Genomic DNA, 27,237 nt, shown 5'->3' on the forward strand with positions numbered 1-27,237 from the left:
AAGGAAGTTCAGTTGAGATTTGGGTGACTTGTGTACCCAAGTCCCCACTTACCTTTTGTTTGGCTGGCTGATATGAAATACCTGGTGTCATCGTGTCTACTCACCTACACATGTCATCACACACAGCCAGGAGGTAGCCTTGCAGATGGCATATAGGCAACGAGTATTGGGGGACTGATTGCCACCTGTTCCGAAGAAGAAAATCTCAGAGGCCTTTTGTTGTACTTCTGATATTCTCTTAGAGAAGATTTAAGAAGCAGATCATTTATGCAACCACCAGAAGATTCCAGTATTTCAGATACAGTTAAACATTATTGTGTAAAGGTTTTATGGCCTATATACCATTAGCAAGCCTGTGGAGGCTCTAACATATAAAAATGTTGATGAGACTATATAATAAATGGCATACCATTATGACTTCCTTGGTGTTTATTGTAATGGAATAAACCATGATGAATCCTTTAAGTTCTCATGCACAATTCCACCGCATTTCCATTGTGATTTACTGAGAAATAATGCACAACACTTTTACAACGGTGCCACCTTGCAGAGAGGAGCCAGAGGAGACGCATTTTAATGGGATAATAGTTTTTTGGTCGATCCTGACAGCACAGCCTCTAATATATTTCTCCCAGCACATTGAAGTCTCCCATCTTCTGAGTGTTCCCCGTGACATTTACATTTTATAGGTTTAATCCCCTTCCTAATTCCCCTGACCAAAGAAAACATTCTTCAATTCTATGTTCCTTCTTGGAATTGGAGCAGTCTTTCACTCCAATCATCAGCCTATGTTACGTCCCTACTCTGAAATTGCTGCTCATAAGGGAATGGCATATGTGAAGAAGAAAGAGTCTCTGGCTTAGAGAAGCTTGTTGAGAGCAGTACAAGTTGAGGGACCTGCATTGATTGAGCACTTATTATGCACAACAGTACCAGGAACTTGATGGAATCCTACTCCTTCCTACTCTGTGTTAAGGCTTATAATCCTTACAAAAACTACAATGGGGTGCAGATATCATCAGAATTCTTCATTAGAGTAAGAAGTGAAGATTTAGATTCAATAAAATAAATTGTTAAATAAGACATCCAGTAAGTGCCCAGAGATGAATCTGAACCCAAATGTGTGGGACACACAAACTCATAAACTGTACCACCAGGGCTCTCTGATGGATGAGATAAAATAATTCACATACATACATAATATTTATCATATATACAGAAGTAGAAAATTAGGATGATGGACTTTTAATTGATAATATGTTTATGAGTGAGATAATACTGTAGTGTGTTAGCTTTAGAATACAAGTTGGGTATGAAAACACAGTCATGAGCCACATAACATTTCATTCCCAAATAATTGCATATATGACAGCAGTCCCATAAGATTACCCTGCTTAGTGACATGTATACTGTATAATATTTGTTTATGTATACTATATAATATTTGCACAATGAAAAAATTGCTTAACATATTTTTCATTAAGAAACCCATGACTATACTTTTTCTGACGATGTTTTAAGTCAGCAATATTCTGTCTTCAAAATACTCTTAAAAGTGCTCCACTTTTTCCAAAATATGAAACTAAACTTGCAGAAGTGTGGCTGAAATAAGTACAATAAATGAAAATTCATGTCATGCACACTGTCTTGTTTTACAAGGCTCAGAGAATTTTAGGGTTAGAAATTTAAGAGTGTTTTTGTACCAAAGTCTTCACTTAAAATGAGGAAAAGTGAAGTACAAAGAGTAAAAGTTTTTGCTCATCTTTAACTAAAGACAAAATAGAAGGGAGATGTCAGGTATCTAATACCCAGACCAAAATTTTCACTACACTTTAATGAAAATAGTCTAGCTCATTTCTAATCAAAATGACAATATGTCCAGGGCTACTGCAGGGGGTGACTTAGCCCTTCATTTAACACTGATCATCTGCAAGAAATGGAGCCAGCTGCTCCGAAGTGGTTTGCAGCTTCTCATCTGCCTCTCCTCAAGCTTTTTGGTGCTTTCTTGGTTCACATGCCCCCTGGGATGCCAGATATATACAACCAGTTCACTTCAAAAGTGAGCATTTATTAAGCTTCCAGTGTACATCAGCTCAACCCTCGGTTCTGAGGAACCAGCACTGCCTAATGAGGAAAGAGGTGTAGAAACAGCTAAGTCATTAGCTGATTGCAGGACCTTTATTCCATTAATTCAGCCATGATCTGTTGAACCACCCCTATGTGCCAAGAATGATATGAAAGCATGCACAAAGGTCACTCATATGGTAGAAAATAGGAATGAAATTACAATCTGGACAAGTGATAGGAGGGAAGGACAGAGTGTCATGGAAGAGAGCCACAGATGGAGGGACCCAATTCCAGGAAAGTTAGGAAAGCCGTCTCAAAAGAAGTGAACCCTATTTAAAATAATGTGTGTGTGTGTGTGTGTGTGTGTGCACATGTGCACACACTATGATATGCTATTACATAGAACAAAATTTTGAAGTTGATAAGAAAATTGTCACAACAAAAACTAAAGAGAGGAAACTGTTTAGAGGAAGAAATGGAGGAAAAGATTGGATAAAGTCTATGGTGAGTTTTTGCATATCACACCTACCAGGAGGCCATGACTCAGAGTAAAGGTATGTCCAACCAGAGCTCGCTCTCTCTCTCTCTCTCTCTCTCTCTCCCTCTCTCTCTCTCTCCATGCATGTGCTGTGATGTAAAGTCAAAATGTCCACTCGTGCTTTATCTTTGCTTATTGTACTAAAACTTATTTTAGCCTCTCATAATCCTCTTACTATATAAATGGACTGTGGATCTTGTAAGGCCTCAATACAATTAACTTTACCAATTGGGGAATACTACCTGCATCACTTCCTGGGAAGAAATATTCTCAACCACGCCTGTCCTTGCAAGCATACTGGGTAATTCCTTTAAATAAAAGGAATCTAATATGAATTAGCAACTTTTTCAAAACAAGGGTTCCTACAAAAATAAAACCCAACCATAGTTCAAAAGAGAAGATGGAAAAACAAACATTGAACAATTTTTTACTAATCACATTCTGCTCCTGGGGCAGCAGAAAATAGCTCCATAATGTCCCTCAGCGTAGAGGCTGAGGATTTACTGTGGGAAATAGAAGGAATGAAAAGCAAATCTCCATCTCCTCATTCATTAAAAAAAAAAAAAACAACCATGCATTAGTTGTCTGTCATGTGTGAGACAAGGCACCAGAAAAAAGGTTATTACTTGAACGTTTAAAAAAGGCAACTCTGAAAATATTGTCTGTTTCACCCTTGTACTAAATCAGACTAACCTTTTCTTTCCTACCCGACTCAGAATTTTCTCCTCCCTCACACCCATATGCACATTGTTCTTAATTATGAGATTGCCCTTTAGTCTTTCTTGCTAAGAAGTATGGAAATAAGCAAAGTCATGAAACTGAGAACAAACACAGTCTGTTTATTCAGAGATTACTGTATCAAGGGAGTTGGCCACGATCCCTTGCGTTTGGCAGTGACTCAAAGGCAGGCAGGGGCATGGAAAAGGAAAAGACTTCCAATGCATTCTGGTTGGATGGTGTTTGCACAGGGAAGTGGAAGTAGAACACCTTATGTGATTGATTTAGGGGACCATATTTGGCTGTTTCTGGTGAGTTCCAAGTTGGAAGCCAGTCAGGGTATGGGCAAAAATTAGGGAAGCCGTCCATACTTGATCAAGTCTCAACCACACTGAAACAATTGCTGTAGAGGATGAGGTTTGGCTTCTGGACTTCCTGCTGCTGATGTGGGCCACAGATCTATTGACACATATGACCTGACCGTCGTTCACTTATATAGTCCGTCTCTCAGTCCCTCCCTTTGATTGGTCTCTTTCTTGAGAAAGGTTGGTCAATTCCAAGAAGGCTAGAGATCCAGGCTTTCACCACTCCAGGATGGCAGAGTCATCTTCATGGTTGGCTAGGAGACCTTGACCTTTCTGCTGTCATGTCATCATGATGATCATCTGAGAATGGATGGCTGTATGGGACCATTTAAGACTCTAAATAGAATGTGACAGACCAGCATCATGACACGTGACAAATGCAAGAAAAATCTCTGCAAGATGATTTCGATCCAGGAAACCTTTATGGTTCAACCTAAACCAAGAAAAAATCCCTTACAGACTATGAAGATCAACCATAGACAGCCAAATAGCTTTTTCCATATGGCCTCTTTCATATTGTCTATTTGATGGCTCCAAGTACAGAAAGACAAACTCACCATGGCATAGATTCTATCACAAACAGTCAACATAAACATCTACAGCCATGTAATCATCCACCACTCCTTATGCCAGTGAATTGAGGCTAATCTTTATCCCATCTAGGGCAGAGGTAGTACCATTAATAAACTCTGTAACAGAGTTACTACCCTTTGGGAACATTGATCAAATTCTTCACATAAACAGTGAGTCAGTAAATAGACTATTTTGAATAATCAAAGGTGGTTTTTTGGAAGCCCACATGTGAGTCAAAATTCCCAGCACTGGTGATTCACAGAAATAGAGACTATATAGACAGAACATCTTTAAATGTTATTTTTTATATGTGTGAGGAGTTACTCTGAGACAAAAAAGAATAATCATCATGCTGAAAAGAAAATATCAGTCAGTAGGGACACATGGGGATAATGAGATTTAAACCAAAGCTTCAAATTAGCTGAAAAAACATTCAGATCTCTATTAGTCTCTTCCAAGTAGCAAGAATGTGGCCCATCATCCCACAAAATTTGTTGAATTCAAATTTGGAGTTGCTTAGAGTTGGAGCAATAGATGGAATAATCCTTGTATTAGAGCTAGAGATACTAGCAGAGTCACAGATTGGCTTGTTTACAGTCAGCTTTCCATGAAGGTGCAGTGGGCATTCCATGGGCTATGATGCCTATGGTCTTGTTTGATGAGACCAAAATTGCCCAGAGGTTTTTTTCATGGGGGTCTGCTGACAGATAGCATGTCCAGAAGCCAAGAAGATTGAGGGGGATTGGTGATTCTTTGAAATAGTCTGTGCATGGTTTTAGAATGTGTAGGTTGGGACCAAATCATCAAAATACTTATGATAAAGGGAAAAAGAGCTGGCCAATGTGGGTCAATAACAACCAAATACATAAAGAAAATGATAATAAGGATGATTATAAGCAAGAAGATGAAAATCAAATCAGGAATTAGAGGTCTTGATCCAAAGTTTGGGGTGATGCTTTTTACTATCTGAAGCCATATACGCGTTCCAAAGGTCTTAGGTCCACTATTTCTGAAGATGAACTTTTGGAAAGTCTCTTAAGAATCCACAGTTTGCAGCCTTTATGGAAATAGACTTTGGGTCTGTTTGGATCCAACTTACAGAAATCTGAATTGATTATTTTGTTGTTTAGTTGCGGGTTTGTTCACCTAAGGATCGATTTCCTGGAGTTTTACTACTACATATTTTTTGGTTACAAGTACATGAGATGGTCCTGTCTTCACCCATATGTACTGCAATAACACAATGCTACAGACTGTAAAATTTAGAAACAAAAGAAGTTGTGTCATTTTAGAGGCAGAAAGTTTAAGATCAAAGCACCAGCAGGTTAGTGTCTCATGAGGAGTCTGGTCTCACCTGCCAAGCAAGATAGCACCTTGTTGCTGTGTCCTCCACATGGGATAAAGGCTGTGTCCTCACATGGCAGAAGCAATAGAAGGGCAAAAAAGGATCTAAACTTGTTTCCTACAGCCCATTTCTCAGGTCACGAATCGATTCATGGAGAAAAACTCTGAATCATTTCCCAAAAGCTTCCACCTCTTGATACCTCTACCATGGGAATTGGATTTTAACATAATTCTTGAAGAGACACACACCAAAACCCTAGCCTGTCCCTTCTACCCTGATTTGAGGGACAGAGAACGATTTTCTCTGATGAGTCTTCCAATAATGAAATCACCTGGTTGAAGATTATCAAGAGGTGCTTCAGTAATATATTGTGGGAAAATGGGTCCGCTCTTGATGATATCCTGGACATAGTAACATAGGTTCTCTGCACTCATCTGCTGTGTCTGCATGCAACATGGCAGTGTCTAGTACTGGAAGTGAAATCTCTAAGTACATGGGCCCTCTAATCACCAATTAATGGAGGGTAACCAATGTTTCTTGGAGGGAAGGGCTACATAGCCATAAGGGGCATTTTGAAGTAACTTTGGGCAAGGCAGCTAAAGAGTTTCTGAAAATGTTGCTAATTTTAGTTAAAAAGACAACATTCCTGAGAATTACGCATGGTAAGAGCAGAGTCATTTTTGAGGGGAAGGTGATGCTTTTCAGAGTTCTTCCATAATGGTTCCCATAAAGTATCTGCTTCAGTCACTTGACATAAAAGCTGATGTGCCCAGGATGGAAATTCAAAATCAAGCAATTGTTTTACTACAGTAAGGGTTGTAAGTTTTTTGACAAGGACATGCTTCAATTCATCCTAAAAATAGACACCCAGTCACTAGAACATATTCAAATCCCATGGAGTATGAAAGCCAGATAAAATCCATCTGAGCATATTCAAAGGGCTTTTGAGGCTCTGGCTCTGGCCAGGCTCTACCATTACAAATGCTATAGGAATAGGTCTTGATAAATGACACGTGACACCAGAAGAACCTCAGATGTCTTTTTAAAGTTTTCTTACAAATGTTGATTTGTAAGTAACTGATGGGTTCTATGCCATGATGACTAGTTTCACAGAGAAATTTAACGAACACCAGTTAGGAGTGATCTAGTATCACCAAGTGGCACTCTCGGGAGCACCAGGACTATCAGAGTGTCGGGTACAGCCAGAGATTTTCTCATTTTTCCATTTCAAAATCAGGAGCTCCTCACTGCTACTTTATAATGGTGTCCTTAAATTCTCTGAGGATTAAGACTGTTGTTTTTAGTTATATGCTAGACCATTTTCTTTAAGCTCCCATATTTTTCTCATTGAAGGAAATAGGTTACAAGGGACATGCCCTCCAGTCCCTTATTCGCTCTCTCTCTCTCTGCTTTCTGGCTACCATGTGGTGAGCAGCTTTGCTCAGCCATATTCTCCCTGCCTTGATGCTGCACTTCACCACAAGCCCATAGCAATGGAGCCAAATGACCATGGATGGAAATCTCTGAAACCATGAGTTAAAATGGATCTTTCCTCCTCTAAATTGATTTTTCTCAGGTATTTTGTCATAGCAATGAAAATCTGACTAACATGGGGGTTTAGGAGAGTCGCTGGCAAATGATAGGGAGTCTGGACATGAGGAAGAAAAGGAATGAGTTGATAGAGGTGAAGAAGGAAAGAGTCAAACAGTATAAGGGAAAGGAGGGAGAGTTGGATGTAGGCAAGTGCCTAACTGGAAGAGATGGAGGAGGATCCACTAGGGAAATGAGTCTAGTTTCTTTTTGCCCAATTTAGTCATATTGTTCATTAACTTTGTCCAAAGACTCTAAATGGTTTTTGGATCAGAATTTTGTTTGGAGGCCTCTGCATATCAATCAAAAAAAAATGCTGGCCAGGGGGTTTTAGAAAATCACATTTCCTTTCTTTTCTAAAGTATCTCTCAATCCTCCCACAGAGTGGCCACTGAAGGTCCAAACCATCCTGGGTGAAGGTGGGTCACTTGAAACAGGCGTGAGAATTAGAACTATAATAAGAGGATGCATCAGAAGCTGGAGCTTTTCCTGGAGGAGCCAGGACCACATGAGACCTGCAGTGGTCAGGAGAAACATGATGCTGTGCACTTTCGGTCCCCAGTGGGATGTGCTCCAAATACGGACCTCATAATCTACATCCCCAGCAGCCCAAAGAGGGAAAACGTCAGAAAGAAGACTCTCTGTGATCAGAGCCAAGCGCTCAGAACAAAATGCTGAGATGGGAGAAGCCCCAGTGTTATTAGTCACTCACAGCAATGTGTGTCTAAGTGGCCAGCTGCGCAGAGAGAACTGCAAACTCATTATCTGTGGTTTGGTAACTCAAATATCAAGCTTATAGGGTCTACAGCTGTATTCTATTCTGTTCTTCTCCTTCTTATTATAAACCACATTTTTAGACCGCACAGCAAAGTAGAAACATAAAAGACAGAAAAGAAGAATGAACAGGAGTGACCTGTTTTCACCAAGGATGCCAGGCACATAGAACCAGTAGCAAAACACATATGTACAGCCACATAGTTCCATCAATCAACTTCCTGCCCAGGAGAGTCCCAGATGCCCAACAACCTTCCTTCTTCTCTGTTCCTTCAGTCCAAGATGGCAGCACATCTTCTGCAATGGCTCATGGGGTCGACAAACCACACACCTAATCTCTGGCAAATGGTGTTGTTCAGCCACACCGTTGGTCCTGTTCTCAGAGCACACTATCAAGACAAGCAGAGACTCTTCTAAATCATCAAGAGTTTCTTTCTTTTTGCTAATCAGGACCTTCTTCAATTCATTTCTTTCCTTTTGCATTTTATTATAAGCAGCAAGGAGAAACAAAGTCCTATCTTCAACACTTTGCTAGGAAATATCTTCAGATAAATGTCCAAGTTCATTGTGTCCAAGTTCTACTTTCCAAATAATTGAAAACAGTTAATCCAACTCATCTGCCAGTTTATAAGAAGGATCTCCTTTCATCCAGTTTCCAATAATGTGCTCCTCATTTCCACCTGAGTCCGCACCTGAAGCACCTTTAACAATTGTATCTCTCCTATACAAAATCTAGGATTTTTCTATCAAGGACCTCAAAACTCTTCTAATCTTTACCCCTCAATAAATTCCAAAGCCACTTCCACATTTTTAAGTATTTTTTGCGGCAGCACCACATTTCCTGTTACCAAATCTGTATGAGTTTGCTAGAGCTGCTGTAACAAACCACTACAGATTGTGAGGCTTACATAACAAAAACATGCACTGTCTCAGAGTTCTGAAGGGTAGAAATCCCAGATCAAAGCATTGACAAGGTTTCTTCCTTCTGAGGATTGTGAGGGAGCATCCTCTCCATGCCTTTTTTGTAGCTTTTAGTGTTTTCTGGTAATCTTTAATGTTCCTTGGCTTATAGAAACATCATCCTTCATTGTGCCTTCATTGTCACATGGTGCTGTCCTTGTGTTTGCTAAATTTCCCTCTTTTGGAAGAATATCAGTCATCATGAAATTGGAATCTATGCCAATCCTGTATCACCTCATTGTAACTAATTAAATTGGCAGGGACCCTATTTTTACATAAGATCATGCTTTGAGCTACACAATTCAGCCTACAACAATTTTTCCATGTATGTTTTGTACTTTTCAGATATATTCTTCTTTCCTTAAAAATGAAGAACTTCCTAAGACCTTTGGAGAATCTTATTGCATGAAATGAAATCTCTATTTTAATAACTATCTTTTCTAATTGAAGCTTAATATCAGATTAATATGCAAATAAAAACTCAGAGACATGATAATCTGTGCGATAGAACCAAAATGTATCTGTGCAATTCCAAGGAAGTGCTAGAAAGCAATTTAGCTAGCTAAAAAGGTTACATTTATATAGCTAGCTAGAAAGGTTTTTATAGTTAAAACTACAAAAGAGTTACATTTGAATCCAGTGATACTCTGAATAGAAGTGGATAGGTATATGGACACTTTGGGCATGCAATAGATTTCAGAGGAAGTCAGCAAGAGGATGAATGTGTGAGATGGTAGGGAGAGGGTCTTTGATTTGTTGGTGATTACTCTGGAGAAACAGAAGCAATACAGGCCTTCTAATTCTAATTGCACTGTCCTTTCTACATGCAACACTTTCTGTCTTTGCTGGTTCAAAATGGAATTTACCCAGAGATGATCTCACCAGCATAAAGTGGGAGAAGAACTGTGAATCTGACTTTTAGTCTTCTCACCTACTCACCTAGATGGTGTCTGAAAAGTAAAGGTATTTCTAAAAAGAAAGGGCAGTATTATATTACAGAGAGACCCGAACAGGGATCCTTCCATCATGTGAATGAAACCCTACATCTCAATAGACTTCCTCATCACAAAGGCTGCTATTCCTAGTTTTAATTGAAAGATAAGCTCCCCAAAAATGGGAATTAAAATAATCTCTGAACCTTTATCTCCTTTCAAAGGAAATGTTTAGTTTAATGAGATATCTGCATAATACTTTATAGCTTATTTTACACATGCATTTACAGTTATATTTACATTTCAAAGTGTTTTACATCCTTGTAAAGTTCAGCAGGGGTTCATTCATTCTCTCCATTTGATGAATGAAAGATTGAGACATAGAGAAAAGAAATTAAATTGTCAAACTTCATAACTGTCTAATCAAGACAAGGAAGCAATACAGCTAGCCATAGGGATACTGGCTAATAGTAAATTAGCCGAAGATCAATTCATTCAGAAAGTCAGCATGATTGGTTTCCCAACAATGCAGTCATTGTGATTCCACAAAAGGAAATAGACATAATAGATATGCAAGCGTTCAAGTTGCTCTGTACAACTTTCCACATTTTGGGTTGCTCCTTGGTTTGTACCTACCTATAAAGAAATAAAACTCCTTGTTTTCAAACAAAGCATATTCCACAAAGCACCTGTCACCTAAATTTTCAAAAGCAACAGCTGCTTCCATAGGGAAAGCTATTGTTACTTCTGTAATTAATGCAAAGTGGCCAGCTGGCCTCCACACAAAGACATTTTATTTGACTCTACCTAGAAAACCACTTAAATCAAAAAGTGGAGAATTTCCAGAGGATTTTCCATAAACCCAAAAGTGAAGAGAATTAAGGTTATGTCTCACATAACCTACATAGAGACACGGATAGCCTGGGGCACTAGATGACAATTTCCAATGTGGACAATTGCAAAAATAAGAGTAAGAGTCATAAAGGAATAATAGACAATGTTTATGGAGGGCTTAGTCTATGCCAGGCACTGATCCAAAGGCTTTCCATCTAATGACACATGGGATCCCTGCAGCAGCTCTACAAGGAGGGACTATTAATAGCTTTCTGCAGATGAGGACACTGGGTGATGAGGAACTCAGGCTACATCATAGAGCCAAGGCAGAGAGAAGCCAGGCATTGCATCCAGGAGGCTCCCCTAAAATCATAGTCTAGAAGCAACATTTTGTGCAAATGTACTTGTAAGTTATTAGAGGGAAAATGAAAATTTCGATTGTTGAAGATACAGATAGACTATTGTATGGGCATTGACAATTCTACTTATGAAGAATGGAAAAACATTGAAATGTGTTTAGGATAAGAAAAAAGTATGAAAAAGAAGACAAAATTATGGAAATCTTATATTTTTAAAATGCAATTATAGATAAAGAGAGATAAAGGTAGCAATACATCATTAAAAGAGAATGGATTATAACTTAAAATTATAGTGGAAAAATCATATTTGTGATCATAAAACTATGGAGGGAATATTCTGCTGTCTAGGACAGGAACTGAAAGTTATTGCACATGTTTGATTCTAAGCCTCATGACAAGAGTAGAAGAAGGAAATTTGATATTATTATTATTCAGGCCAAACAGTTAAATAAAATTTTTTTCTATAGAAATTCCTATGAAAACAAATCACATCCACATTTTCTGACTCCCTGAGTGTTTGGAAAGAATATTGCCTAGAAAGTATTCTGGGCCCTAGAATAAGACATGTATGTGAAAAATATTTATGCCTCAATGTTAAAGTCAAGATTGCAGTAAATGGTGATTTTTAAATGGCTGGAAATTTGAACTAAGCAAATTCCCAACTGCAACTCGGTACATAGTTTGCCTAATGCATGTTATAAATCTTAATTATAAGTGAATGTTAATAATAAGAATGCAAGTATTTTAATAAAAAGAAATTTTAGGAATGATGAAAAATCCAACAAATGTGGAAACAAATGTGAACGTGGAAATAGATGATTTAATGACCATTTTTCTCACTTATCATGTTTAGAATTAACCTATTAGGCCAAATACTATTAAATACTCACCACCAAACTCCCTGCTTATAAATTCAAACCCATTTATGATGAAAATGTCGCCCACAACCGAGTTTGGAATAACATCCTGAATTCTGCAAATTCCAACTTAAAATTATTTACCTGACAACATTTTACTTGTCATAATTGAGGGAGGAAAAACCAGGAAAGTTGACTGACCTGCAATGGCTATTTCCTACCAAGAACCAGAAACAAAATAAGTGAATAAATAAATAAACAAAAACACAGAAATGGCAGCACATAATCGTGGGTCAAGTAAAATTTTGGAGGAAACTTGTGAACAGGCAGAAATTTGAATCAGGTCAGTCAAGAGGCCTGTGGGCTACCATGAAAACTCAAGTTTGAAGGTGTGTAGAGAGCTGTGGTCTCATACAGTACACACAATTGAAGATTCAAGGCCTGGTTGACCTCAGAGCCCCATTGACGTCTTATCAACATCAAGCACAGACCTAGGATCCTAAAACTGAGAAACTCGACTTCGATGCAATACAAAATCCATGAATTATCATTCTAGAATTGAATCAAAGTTACCTTCCACCTGACTGCCATACCAGAGACCAGGAGAAAAGGTGACTGTTCCTTCTTCATAGGCTCCGTTGGTGCCTAGGTCAGAGAATAGCAATGACATAACCTCGAGATCAGCATGATAATGTAAAAATTGATCTCCAGGTCAAGGTGGGTGGGAAGAAAAACACAGAGAGAGCATTCTGTACACCCTAACCAGGGTGATAAAAGATAAGAAATAAAGCCATCAACCAACCAATGAAATTGGAAATTGATGACTAATGCACACTCTCATGACACCTAATCCTGAAAGAGGAAAGAAACTTAACGTCTCTGTTTGTGATCATTGAGAAGGATGGTTCTGCTTCAGCTGCTGGGGCCAGACTTCCTGGAACGTGGTCTCCAGCTCAGGTTTAACTCCCAGGCAAGCTGGGACTCACTGGTCATAGTCACATGAATGGGAGCCAAGATGCAGCATCTGTGGGGAGACAGGGCCAGATTGAAGGGGAGGATGTGGAGCTGCAATCAGAATGACACTGAAGTGTTTGTTCCGAGGGAGGCAGGCTTCAGATGTGGAGGAGCAATAGTGACGATCAGAAAAATTGCACAGTCCAGAATGATTCAAGGTCAAAAGTCACAAATCTCTCCGTTTCTAGGGAGTAATATTCAACAGTCTTCAAACAGACGTGCAGGAATGTTGACAGTAGCATAGTCCATGTGGTGGGTTTCTGAATGCCCAGTAACCGGGAAGAAGAGAGATACAGACTTTGGCAGCCAGCTCTATGCTAAGCCCTCATGATGGAATTTAGAAAGATGAGATCCAATTGAAACAAGCTACTAAGGAAACGATTGATGGAAAAACACAGATAGAGAAACTGAGAATGTACGGAAAGGTTGAGACCAATTCCTGTCAGTTTAGGAAGACAGATAGAAGGTTGTGGTCACCTGGTACCTTTAGGAAGCAAACTTTACAGTCATCTAGAAGTTTAAATTCAGATAGCTAGAGCTTAGGCAAGAGGCGGACCCTCCAGGAGAGACAGGTAATTATTTGGTTCCCAAACTGTGGTTAGAACAATTTAGGGCTCTGGAGAGATAACTATACCCAATCCCTTCCAAATACATGTGAATTCTCTCAGGAAGCAACCCCATGGCACCCATCAGAGCCCAAAAACTGTGGAGAGGAGTCAAGGAAATATGAAATGTCCAAAAAGGTTTTATGGAGTGGAGTAGCATTCTGTGTTAGACAGAATGTTTATTTTTCACATAGCTAGGATGTGAGATTTCCAAATCTTTATGTCCTATTCTTTTTTTTAATTATAAATGTTACCTTTAAATTGTTTCTCTCTTCTCATATTTGACTATGCATAAAGGAAGTCTCATAGTCCCTCAATATTTTGCATAGACACTTCTTCAGGCAGATACCCTAGTTCCTTGCTCTTAAATTCTGCTTTCCCTAAAGTCCTTGAACGCAGACATAATTCAGCCAAGTTCTTTGCCACTACATAACAAGGATGGCCTTTTCTCCGGTTTCCAATAACTTGCCACTTATTTCCATGTGAGACCTCATCAAAATCATCTCTACGGCCTATATTTCTACCAAAGTCTCATCATGAATACTTAGGAAGCTCTAAGAGCCTCAGACTTTCCTTACAGCTCTTCTCTTCTGAGTCCTCATCAGAATTGATTGAGAGATTCTCCTCTGTTCGTGGAAATATAGGCACTTCCTCCAGCCTGTACTTCAAAACTTTCCCCTCCTCTCTTAGTACCTTATTCCAATGCCAATTCAATGATTTTAGGTTCTGGTGTTAGTCAGATTTTCATCACTGGGACAAAATAACTAAGAGGAAAGATTTACTTGGGCTCATACTCTCAGAGGTTGCAGTCCATGGTGGACTGACTCCATTGCTTTGGGCCTGAGACAAGGCAGAAAATCATGGCAGGAGAAGGAAAGCTGCTCACCTCATGGAGGTCAGGAAACAAAGAAAAAGATTAAGGTCCCAGGGACAAGACAGAGTGCTCAAGGGCACATTCCCAAGGACCCACTAACCTAACCTCAAAGACTTTCTCCCACCTTCCACTGGTCCTCTCAGGTATGAAGTCATCAATGGGTTGATCCACTGATGAGGTCAGGGCGTCCTGATCCAGTCACTTCCCCAAATGCCCACCTGTGGACATCGCTAAATTGGGGATCGAGCTTTCAACAAGAGTCTTTGGGGGACACTTCATATCCAAACCATAACAGGGTTGTAGCAACATTATGCTCTGTCTCCATCTTGTTCTCCATCTCTGTCTCCATTTGTTCTTCCCCAGATGAATACCTGAGGCTGGGTGATTTATTAAGAACAGAAACTCATTTCATTATATTTCTGGGAGTCTGGGAAGTAAAAAAGTCAAGACACTGACATCCAGGAGGAACTTCAGGTTTCATCAACCCATGATTGAAACTGGGAGGGCAGAGCAAGAGGGCAAACTCACCGTCAAACCTTTTCTAATGACATTACATATTCATGAGGTAACATCTCCCAACACGATTGTACCGAGGATTAAGTTTTAACATGAGTCTGGGAGGGGGGCAAAACTTTCAAACCAAAGCACATTCCATAGACAGAAAATAAGAAAAGCAGTAAAAAATTTCCACCAAGAATTTGCAGAATCCCAATGGATCTTCAAGAATAGGTGTCTTGTGTCAGTAGGCAAAGAATGAGCTGCAGAAAAGACAGTTAGGAAATTATTCTAGTGACCCAGGAAAGGGGGTCTGGCTAGAGGGTGGCCTTCTAAATGAAAGGAGACCATCCTGAGGTAGATCTTGAAGAAAATATCAATAGAAATTGGCACCTGGGTAGACAGGATTCTAGAAGGACAATAAGTAGTGAAAAAAATAAACCAAGAATACAAGTCGGGGGTTTGGGGGCAAGATAAACTCAGGGAGTATCACCAATGTCCTTGGGCAAAGGCCCTAGCTCCAGTGGTCCCAAAAGGATTGGCCGCTCATTCCAATGCGCTAATCAAAGAGACAGCAGTAGTGAAGGGCAGGAAGGGAGTTTTAATCAGAATCAGCTTCAGGAAAAGCAGACATAGGACTGGAGTGATCCAAGTTCTGTTTTCAGGAGAGCTGAAAGAAACTGAGCTTTTGTAGAAAAGGGGAAGAAAGACAAGGATTAGGGGCTTACACGGCTGCGAGGTTTGAAGAGCTGGCGGTGCAGGTCATCCTGGCCAGCCGTCGTCTGGTTGATCATCACCTCAGGACTGATTTTGTGCAGCCTCAGTTCTCTCATGGGGTAATTGCTCTCATGGGGGGGAGGGGGGTCAATCCTATCATGGGATGATTTGTTCTGAAAGGCTCCCCATTTTGTTTGAGGAGTAGTTTCAGTCCCTTGTCATAAAGATGCTTATCAAACAGGACCTGTGAGTCCTGGGAATTCAAAGGGACTGCAGAACAAAATGGCTCAGGAGGAAAAAAGTTAAAAGATGCAAATGGAGTCAGACAGACAATGGAGTTGGTGAGGTCAGTCCCTGGGACCTCCTTAAGGAGGAGTGGTGCACTCCGTGGTGGACAGAGGTCAAGGGCGGAACTGGTGCTAAAGGAGAGAGACATTAGTGTGGTTAGGACAAAGTGCACTGGAAGCACCTGCAGAAAATCAGAGGAAAGCTCTTCAGTCAGCCATGCAGAAGGAACAGGAGCAGCCATAAGGAGAACCTACTTCAGAGAGGTGATGGTTCAGCCACTGCTGAGACAGAAAGAGTAGAAGATGGATGGAAGATACCCAAAGGTGAGGTCCTGAGGTCCTAGTCAGCCCCCATAGTGCAAAGACCAAGGATTTAGCAACGGTCAAGTTACAGTTAGTCTTGCTTCTTTTTAGGGTTGATAGGGAAAGAACTCTTTAGAAGTATGACAGTTCTCCTTAAGCCACAGGCAAAGATGGCTAGCTCACTTCCCTCAAGTCAGAGCTAGCCATGGGCACTTTCTTTCTAGACCATTCTTCGTTTGCTTAAATCAAATAACCAGGAATCGTGCTTCTGGGAAATGCCGTACCCAAACACTTATTAAATATGCAGCTGTGTGGTTTGTTTTGCATTTTTCTTAAGGGTAACAATTAACCTTTAAAAAGTCTGACCTTTCCACAAAGGTAGTCCTGTTGGCGGGAGCTCTCTGAGGTGCTGGGTAAATGTTTCAGAGAAGTGTTTGCTTCATAGGAATCACAGACCTTGAGGTATCGTGGTTTCCCTGCCTTGTGACGCCGTAACTCTTTTAAATGGTCCACTTCCTTGATGTTATTAATTTTTTGTGAAATGAAGCCATCAAATGAAGTTGTGGGGGGTCAGTCTCTTCCAGAGAAAGAATACCACCGCCCAGGGGAAGAAGGCAAAGCCATTGACATAAACATTCACATCTCAAAAACTCACTGGGGACCCGGCTCCATGGCACTGGCTTGATTTGACACCATCCTAAAGCTTATTCTCAATCATCACCTCAAGGCTCAGCCCTGCCCCAGCCCAGATCAGTGGGAAACCAGCCCAGCAGCCTCTTAGGGTGATTTCTTCCCCAGCCACCAGCTTCTCCCCGGCCAGTTCATACAGTTCTCCATGGAGGAGATGTTTCTACTACAAACTCATGCCACATCATTCCCCTGATTAAAACCACTAGCATTACTTCATTTGCCCAAGAAACAACTAGGGCCCCATATCTGGCCTCTACTCACTTCTCCGTTTTACCTGCCACTCCAAGACCCTGCTTCCTCCACCCCTGGTACACACAGACACACACTGTTCTTCAGTCAAATCATAGCCACCATGGCTCCCCTGATCCATGCTTCCACACGCTCTCTGCTGGTGGAGAACCCTCTCACTCATCCTTGATTGTGTCTTCCTTTCCTTTCAAGTCACCCTGGAGGCTGCCTCCTCTGGAGAGCCCGCTCAGACCCAACCCCGTGGAGATAGGGAGCCCACAGCATTCACAGATGCCTGTTTCCTGATGGCACTCCAGTCTCTCCTGTGTATCATATCTCCCGTGTCCCAGTTCCACACAACCACACGGGGAGGAGACTGAGATTCTTAAGAAACGTCTATGAAATCAGTACAAGAATAAATTAATGATGAAATCTTCTCCAAAGGATGTACATAAAAAGCCCACAGGCACACTTACCCGGACACTTCTGGAACATGAAAATACTTCTAGTATCTGTAAACTTCCAACTAACAAAGATGGCGCACACAGAGGGTCTAACTGAAGAGAGTCTGGAGAAGGACGATGGGCAGAGGTTTGGGCAGCATGAAGGTAACCAACAAAGAATGGGAAAGCACCCAGCAGGCCCAAAAGGGTCAAGGGAGGGAACAGAGTCCCTGGAACAGGGGAAAAAAACTTGCCAGTGTTGTCTCTATATGGATGGTTCTCAAATAGGGGTTCCACAGAGAAACCTGTTAGTCAGATAAATTCTCAGCCCCCATCAGAGATGTGCAAAGTCAGAAGCTTTGGGGGTGGGATCTGGCTGTGACTGAATAGTTTCCAGGTGGTCCTGATGCATGTTCAAGTTTGGGAACCACCTCTCTGGACTTGGATCAAAGGTCAGCAACCTCTAGAGCAAATCTGGCCCATCCACTGTTGCTTCTTGTTGTTGGTGGTGGTGGTTTGGTTTGGTTTGGTTTGGTTTTTGTAGTAATCGTTGTTGTTTTTATTTTTTTAAGGGCTCATGAGCTAAGAATGGCTTTACATTTTTCAATGGTTCTATTTTAGATGATTATATAAGTACAGTGGCTTTCAGTCTTCTGATGGGGCTACCACTCGATAAAACCGTCATCCATCAGAAATACCTAAGTCAGAAATGCATTGCATACACCTCGCCTCGTAAACAGCCCAGCTTAGCAACACAGCACACTGAATTGTGTTGGTTGTTTCCCAGTGTGATCACGGAACTGACAGAGCTGTGGCTATTGTCACTACCCAGTGTCACCAAAGAGCATCATACCACATATCACCAGCCTGGTAAAAGATCAAATTTCAAAATTTGAAGTACAATTCATACTGAATGCACATCAGTCTAGCAGCATCCTATAGATGGAAAATCACAGGTTAAAGTAAAGCGGAGTCTGCCTGTATGGAAGTAATATTTTGTCCCTTGGTCCACAAAGCTTAAACTGTTTACCATCTGACCCTTTAGGAGAGAGTTTGAAGCCCACTGCTCTGGGAACATAATTAAGGAGCCACCCTATCTCCTCTTCCCAGTCCTAGTGTCTCCCAAGGGCCAAATTCATGTCAGTCAGAGAGCAAAGAGAGGTCCACAGAGCTCAGGTCCTGAGACCAGCGTAGGGCAGACACAGTCATAGAGTGTGTACAGGGAGAAAGGGGAAAACCAGCACCCAGTGCTCATTCACTACCTCCCAGACCTCATGAAGACTGCCAACTCCTCTTACCACAATATAAACCCATAAGAGAGGCAGGAATGTCGGCACAGAGGACAAGGACCTGTCCCCATGCAGGGTCTGGTCAAGCAGAGAGGAGAGAAGTGCCATGTACCAAAGTGGTCAATGCAAGGTTTGTTGTTGTTTTTTTTAACTATCTATCTTTTTTTTTTTAATTTGTTCTGATTAGTTATACATGACAGCTGAATGCATTTCAATTCTTTATACACAATTGCAGCACAACTTTTCACTTCTCTGGCTGTACACAATGTAGAGTCGCACCGCATGTGCAGTCATGCGTATAATGATGTTCGGCTCATTCCACCATCTTTCCTACTCCAGTGCCCCCTCCCTTTCCATCCCTTCCCTTGGCGCAATCAAAGTCCCTCCATTCAACCCATATCCTCTCCCCATTATGGATCAGCAGCCACTTATCTGAGAGAACATTTGGTTTTTGGTTTGGGGGGGATTGGCTTACTTCGCTTAGCATGATATTCTCCAACTTCATCCGTTTCCCTGCAAATGCCATAATTTTATTCTCTTTTAATGCTTAGTAATATTCCATTATGCATTTATACCACAGTTTCTTTATCTCTTCATCTATTGAAGGGCATCTAGGTTGGTTCCACAGTTTAGCTATTGTGAGTTGAGCTGCTGTAAACATGGATGTGGCTGTGTCCCTGTAGTACTCTGCTTTGAAGTCCTTTGGGTAAAGATCCAGGAATGGGCTAGCTGGGTCATTGGTGGTTCCATTCCAAGTTTTCTAAGGAATCAAGCACCACAGTCCTGCCTTCTATTCCTATCTCCTCTACTACAAACTGAACTACCATAGACAAGCTACTTATCCTGCCTGTGCCCCGAGTGATCCGTCTGTGAAGAGAGGCTGGCTATCCCCTCACAGGAGTGAAACCGCACACGTGACACAGTCACCAGAGAATGAAAAGATGCCTTTCAACAAGCTGTCACCAAGCACATCTGGACACCAGGCCACATGCCAGATAGCAAATACAGAGAGATGGAGAAGACAGAGCCCCACTGAGGGAGCTCGGGGGTACAATGGGAAAACAGGAAAGAGACACAAGGACTCTCAAGGGAGAAAGTGGCCAGCACCCCACAAGACACAGGAGGCTCCTCAAGGAGTGGCTTGGAGAAGGACCCAGTAGAGGGTCCTCAGAAGGCACCTCAGGGGTTGCAAGCACTTTCTACGCCACAAGCTCTCAGGTTTCCATCACAGGGTACCTGGAGATAAGGCCAAAGAGATAAGGAATTAAGATTTGATGTTCTAATAGTGTGAGAGCCATTCTTAGAGGAGTAATAAGATCACTAAGCTGCACCCAATGTGGAGCGTGAGGAGAGGAATGAGACTCTTGTCAGCACAAGCAATAATTGTGAACCCAGATTACAGCTGAGAAGTAGCGCCACCTACAGGCACCGCAGGGCACCGTGCGCCGTGGAGGCACACACCTGGTCAAACATCCTGGTAAGCACAGGTGAGCTCACCTATTGCCCGGGCAGGGGAAGAGCAGGCACCCTGTGCTGCCGAGGTCATGGTCACACGGGGAGCCACACAACAGCAAAGAGTCACTGCCAAGTGGCCAGAAAAGCTCTCCAAAGCACACATCGGATAAACATCCCCTGTGCTCCCAGCCCAGCTATGAGAGAGAACAAATGGGAAGGATTCATTACCCCAGAAAGGGCAATGAAGATAATCTTCTCTTATCAGATAATGAGGGTGCTCTTCAGGAGCTGGGCGTGAAAGCCAATCTATTCCAAATACTGATCACAGATGCAGTGGGAAACGCAGCGTCATCACAAAGTGTCTGTGTTTTTACAAAAAAAAAAAAAAAAAAAATAAGACACTCCATAAATTCCAGACACTATTAGAAATGCAAAGGTAACAGAGTCTTGGGAGGAGATGGAGGGGAAAAATATTGGCTCAAGAGAGACAGTTAACAATGAGGAAATATTAATATTGATTTCTACTTTTACAGCTGCAAGAATAATCAGGCCAGACAGGCAACTCAATTAACACACCCGGTTTTAACCAGAGCACCAAAAGAAGGTGACTGCTCTGAGCATGTTAAAACTGGGCTCAAATCAATTTCAAATAATTTCCCCTTTTCTAGGCTTGGGTTGAGTTTATTAACAGACCCAACGGAAGGGTTTACTCTACCCCCACACCCCACCTGTAAGTGAGGAGCTTAACACCCTAGGGAAACTAGGGAGTGCAAAGGTCTGAGCACCAGCAGGGGTGGGAACAGGCCAGCCTGGATGCCCAGATCCCTCTGTGCATCCCTTGGATCTGCCCTAGGAGAGTGGGTCAGGGGGTAGCACAGGGCAGTGTCTGCCCTGGCTATGGATTGACTGAGCAGGATGCTGAGAAAAGAAGAACCAAGTTCAACACTTGTGGCAAACAGAGCATCAGTGCCCGCAAAATGGAAAGAAATGTATAAAAGGGAGTGGGTGGCCACAAGGATATAGAAGCAGAGCAGTAACCTCAACCCAGATCAAAATAACCACTTAGGTTAGGAAGGGCAGGATGGGGAGGAAATGGGAGGAGAGAGGGGCCTGGTCGAAGGGCATAGACTTGCCGTAAAATAGGAGGAAAAACTCTAGACACCCCAATACAGCATGAGGAGTGATCTTAATAATACCATATTGTATATTTAGGATCTACTATGAGTAGATTTTAGGTGCTCTTACCACAATAAAATGTATCCTTGGAAAGTGATGGATAGGTTCATTTACATAACTGTAAGCAATCATTTCCCTTTGCAGATATATATCAAAATATCTTATCCTACCCCTGCAATATAGATAGATGCTTCTTGATTTACAATGGGGTTACATCCTGATAAATCCATCACAAATTTCCATAGCGTGAATTGAAAATGGGTTTAATCCACCTTACCCATGGAACATCAAAGCTTTGCCTAGCCTGTGTTAAATGTGCTCAAAACACCTACGTTATCATCTATTTTATAATGAAGCATTGAATATCTCTTTTAATCTATTGAATACTGTACTGAAAGTTTAAAAAAAGAAAAAAAAGAAAGAAGGAAATAAAAAAAAAATACAAAGTGGTCATTCCATCTTGAAATCAAAAAATCATAAGACAAATCATTGTGTGTCAGGGGCCATCCATATAATTTAAAACAACACACGCACACACACACACACTGAATCCCTTGACTTTTTTAATATTTATTTTTTAGTTGTAGTTGGACATAATACCTTTATTTATTTATTTTTTTTTTAATGTGGTGCTGAGGATCGAACCCAGGGCCTCGCATGTGCTAGGTGAGCGCTCTACCGCTGAGCCACAACCTCAGCCCCAAGTCCCTTGACTTTTACCTAGCTAGTCACTCTATCTGTGGCTCCTGCCTTCTCAATCCATTCCCCAGTCCAGGCCTTATACTGTCCACCCCTCCCACCCACCCTACCCCCATCCTGGGTGAGTCCCAAAGCCTCCTTAACCATCAGCCTGGAATGAGTCCACACCACTCTCTGCCACCCTCCCTGAGAGAAGTGCCCCAGAATGGCAAGCTTGACAAAATTGCCATCAGAGTTCTTACTTTAATCCCTCCCATGCTCCCTCTGCCTCCTATGTGATTCCAGATGGCAAGGTGACCTCTGCCTCCTCTCTTCCCCTAGCCTTCTCACTATGTCATCTTGAAATCCTGGTCCCCTGTAGTTTCCAGAGAACACACGTGGCTTCTCACACCTCCACACCCACCAGGGCTCCTGTTCTTCACTATGCCTGCAGCATCCTCCTCCTGCTCTGGCACCTGGAAAAGTCCTGTCTGTCTGTATTAGTCAGCAAAACCTTGCTGCTGTAACAAATATCCCCTCCCCTAGAGGGCCTCACCATCTTGAGGCCTACCCATCCAATGACCTCCACTCTCTCAGTCATTTAAGACCAAGCTTCTCCCAGCCCAGGGCCTCCAAGAACATGAGTGCATCTTCTGCACCTGGCCAGTGGCCAAGGAAGAGTCTCCTGGGCCTAGAGGACTGGCAGGGATAGACATGGGCCAGATCTGGGGAGGAGAGAGGGGGATACCTCATTTCTGGAGCGCATCTGTGTGCCTAGCAATTTTCTCAAGGAAGGCGCTATGGGATCTTCTGAAGCCCTTACTGCCTCCCCCCACCCCAGCACCTTTAAGAGGTGTGACCTAGTGGGAGGAAGTTTGGTCATTGGGAACATATCAATATAGGGGGCATATTGGGATTCTGATTCCTTCCTGTCTCTCTCTGTTTCCCAGCCACCATGAGGTGAGCCGCTCTCTTCTGCCAAGCACTCTCACCATGATGTACTGTGCCACAACAGGCCCAAATGCCCATGGACTGAAACTCCAAAACTGTGAAACTCACTCAAGTGAAAATAAACCTTTCCTCTTCACACATTGCTTATCTCAGGTATTTTGTCACAGAAAACTAACATCATCCTCCTCCTTGGCAAATAGATACCCACATAAGGAAATGGATGAGAAAGGTGAAGGCAACAGCCTGTGTGTCATTTATGTCATAGCAGCAGCTTATCCCAGTCATTGGTGTGCCGGGCCTGTGCAAAGTTCCTCTTGTCTGTTATTTCTGTCCATATTTGTTGGTAATCCTGTGATGTAAGTACTATTAATATGGGGAATTTAAAAGATGAGGGAGCTGCAATTAAACAATGATGAACACCTTGCTCAAGATCATACCTTCAGTCAGATGGTGTGTGCATGCCTATAATCCCAGCAACTCAGGAGTCTGAGGAAGGAGGACCACAAGTTAGAGGCTGACCTCAAGAATTTAGCTACTCCCTAGGTAATTTAGTAAGACCCTGACTCAAAATAAAAAAATAAAAAAGGAGCTGGGAATGTGGTTCAGTGACTAAGCTCCCTTATGTTCAATCCCCAGTACCAAAAAAAAAAAAAAAAAAAAATCACTCCCTCGGAGATTGATGCTATTGGGATTTCAACACAAGCATCACACTCCAAGTGATGTGCACAAAATGACAAAGGACATCTATTACAAGAAATATAATCATCTATAATAAAGTTTCTATTAGTCGACTTTTCCTTACTTTGATCAAAATACCTGAGATCATCAACTTAAAAAGAAGAAAGGTTTACTTCAGCTTACAATTTTGGAGGCTTGAGTTCATGACCATTTCTTTGGGCCTGTCATGAGGCTGCACATCATGGCGAGAGTGCCTGGCACAGAAACCATTCACTTCATGATCAGGACTGCAAAAGAGAGGGATGGGAAGGGCTGGGGTCCCTATATTTCCTTCATACTCCCTATGACCTAACTCCCTACTATGGGGAAGGTCCCATCCTTGAGGATTCCACCTCTTCCCAATAGCTCCAGAGGCCTTTAACCCGTGGTCCTTGAGGGAACATTTCATTTCAAATTAGAGCAGGGTGTGTGTCAGGAGAGGCGTAGGGAGGTCAGTCCAATCGGGAAGTAGCAGATCCGGGCAGTGGGATGGAGACTTATCTGGGTGGTTCCTCTCTGGTGTGGGGAGAAGCTCCCCTCTTCCAAGCTCCAGTCAACCTGGCCCCGGGCCCTCACCCAAACCAGACAGGACCATGAAAAAACAGACCTCCCGGCTGCACCACATCTTCCCATGAAGAACATCCCCCTCAGCTCCTGTGCCCAAGCCCTGGCGGCTGGAATGGCAAATTCTCCTCCACGGATCCCGGGAGAGTGCAGGAGAAATGTTGATATTCCAAGCCACATGCTCCATTTTCAAATTAGAAACACTTACCTATTAATTCATATCCTCACCATTTTTTGTTATTACTTTTGAACACTCAAATTATTTGTGCCCTGCTTTTTAGGAGGCCCCTAATCTTCAGCTCTGAGGGCCTAAAATTGTCATTCAGTCTAAATTAATAGCAGTTTTATTGGCTCATTATTTCTGACATCTGCTTGGAAGTACAGAGCAATAACTATTAGGTAATAATCTCGGTCGGCTCTGATTAGAAACTAATCACATTAGCAATAAACTTTAAATGTGGTTGCCATGAAGCTCCATCAAAGGAGAAGGACACGGGGCTGCTCCGTACTGGGGAGAAACGCGAACCCACCTCTGGCTCCTGCCATGTGTCACTTATGGCACCAAAACCCAAATCTGATTTTGCAACAGGAAATAAAAATGATTATATGTAAAAAGTGCATTACTCGAATGGAAATGCAGCAAAAGGAATACTACTGTTTTATTTCCCACATTTCCAAATAACTCACCAAAATTCTAGTATTATCTTGTAAACCTGTTCCTTCCCTCTTCAACAAACCTACATACAGCCTGCTCTTGAAGTGGTAAATCAGAGTATTTATTGAGCATGAATAACCCTCCTTTAAGGACTTCATATAGATCATTGCAAGCCCTCCTCAATAAAAGTGCATTGGGTGGATGCTGTCGTCATTCCCACATGTAGATAGGGCACTTGAGGCTCAGAGGTCAAGTCACGGGGATCAAGGTCACACAGCTAACACAGGTAGAACTAAGATCTGAATCCCAGAATCCCACACTCTTTATCCACTGGGCTACGTTACCACTCTTGCTTTCACTTTGTAACACATTTTCTATTGAGCACCCGTGGTTTGCTTTTTTCAAGCATCTATGATTGGTCTTCTATGAGTCTTAGCAGAGGGAGAATGGAATTGAAAGTATCACAGGCGGATGTGGAGCTAGGCACTAATCTACTTGCCTGGATTATTGTAATAGGTTTCTAACTTCTCACCATCTCTTTCCGGCTTTTCCCTGCAAAGTAGGCAGAAGGATTCTTTTGAAATGTGACTCAGGCCATGTCACCTCTGAGTTCAGGACCCGACTCTTAACTCCCCTGCCAGGTTTCTGTTCTCGCGACTAAAAGCTCAGGGGGTCACTCCAGTTGAACTGGGCTGACTGGACGGCACAAAATAACCACACGAGAGACACAAATACCTTTTTCATTGGGGTCGCTGTGACGGTTCCTCTGACCTTAAGGGTCCACAGGAAGAGAGAGAGAGCAGTCACACGCTGACCCCTTTTATTGAGGGGAAGCTATTCAAATGAGGCAAGGGGTCAGGTTTCAGGGGGCTGAGTCTTTCTTCGTAATGTCCACTGTCAGCAGGTTGACTGACACCTGGGTAGGCCACACCCAAGGGCACAGTAAGAGAAGGGGACACACACAAGGCACTTCCATGGAAGATTCTATTCTTAACAGGGCAAGGGGTTATATTACAAAGGAACAGGTGAGCGTAGCTTCACCCATGGGACTGTAGCAAGACACACCCATGCAGGAGACACCGACCCTGGAACCCAAGACGGGTGGGGAAAGCTCTGCCACATTTCTGTGACTGAGCGCCTCAGCACCCAGCTGGGGAGTGTGACCCAGTCACGTGCAAGGTTGGTCTCCCACACTCCCCCTCTTGTTCATAATACAGAGTAAGTTCATTTGGATGTGTCATATCCACCCAGAGCACCCCATCATCTGCCCCAACCCATGATGTCTCTGAACCCATCATGTCCTGACCCATTTGGTCCACGCCAGCCAACAAACTTCCTCTCCACTCAGCAAACAGACCTGCATGTTGAATCTCAAAACCATTGCAATTGCTGTTCCTCCTCTACATTATCTCTTTAAGTTTCTTAAGCTGACAAGTGATAAATTCTAGATATTTAGGGTGTATAGGATAATATTGTGTAAATGTGTGCATGGTAGAATGGTATATCCATTAAGCATACACTATTTTGTGATGAGACCATTAAAAACCTACTTTCTTAATAATTTTCAATCATATTATATTATGAATTACAGTCACCACCTATATGATAGAACTCCAGAACTTATTCTTCCTAACTGCACCTCTTTATACTTTAACCAGTAACTCTCCAATACCTGTCCCAACCCCAGCCATTGTTCTAACTCTGTTTCTGTGGTTCCCGGTTTTTTTTTTTTGTTTTGGATTGTGTATAAGTGAGATTGTGCACCATTTGCCTTTCTGTGCCTGGCTTATTTCAGTTAGCACCAGTGTCCTGCAGGTCCCTACTTCTCTGCTGCTCACAAGAGACAAATTTGCTCGAATGCCAATTGGCAAATGTCCAGTGGCTGCGTGCATCCCTTTTAAAATTGCAATGCTTCCCAACCTTTTCTTGTTTTGTTGGTCTCCGTGGCATTTTTTTTTACCACCTAGCAAGCTGAATGAGTGTGTTAGCTGGCTCGCTGGTATGTTTGTGGTTAAATTCTCCATCTGCCTTCCACTAATATATAATTCCAAGAAAGTAATGAAATGTGCCTGTGTTAATTTGGGGTCTTGGTGACAAAATGCCTGAGAACATCAACCTAAATGAAGGTAGGTTAATTTCATCTCATGGTTTCAGAAGTTTCAGTTCATCATTGCTCGGCCTCATC

Source organism: Callospermophilus lateralis, chromosome 9, assembly GCF_048772815.1.
Source record: "Callospermophilus lateralis isolate mCalLat2 chromosome 9, mCalLat2.hap1, whole genome shotgun sequence".
Taxonomy (NCBI): domain Eukaryota; kingdom Metazoa; phylum Chordata; class Mammalia; order Rodentia; family Sciuridae; genus Callospermophilus; species Callospermophilus lateralis.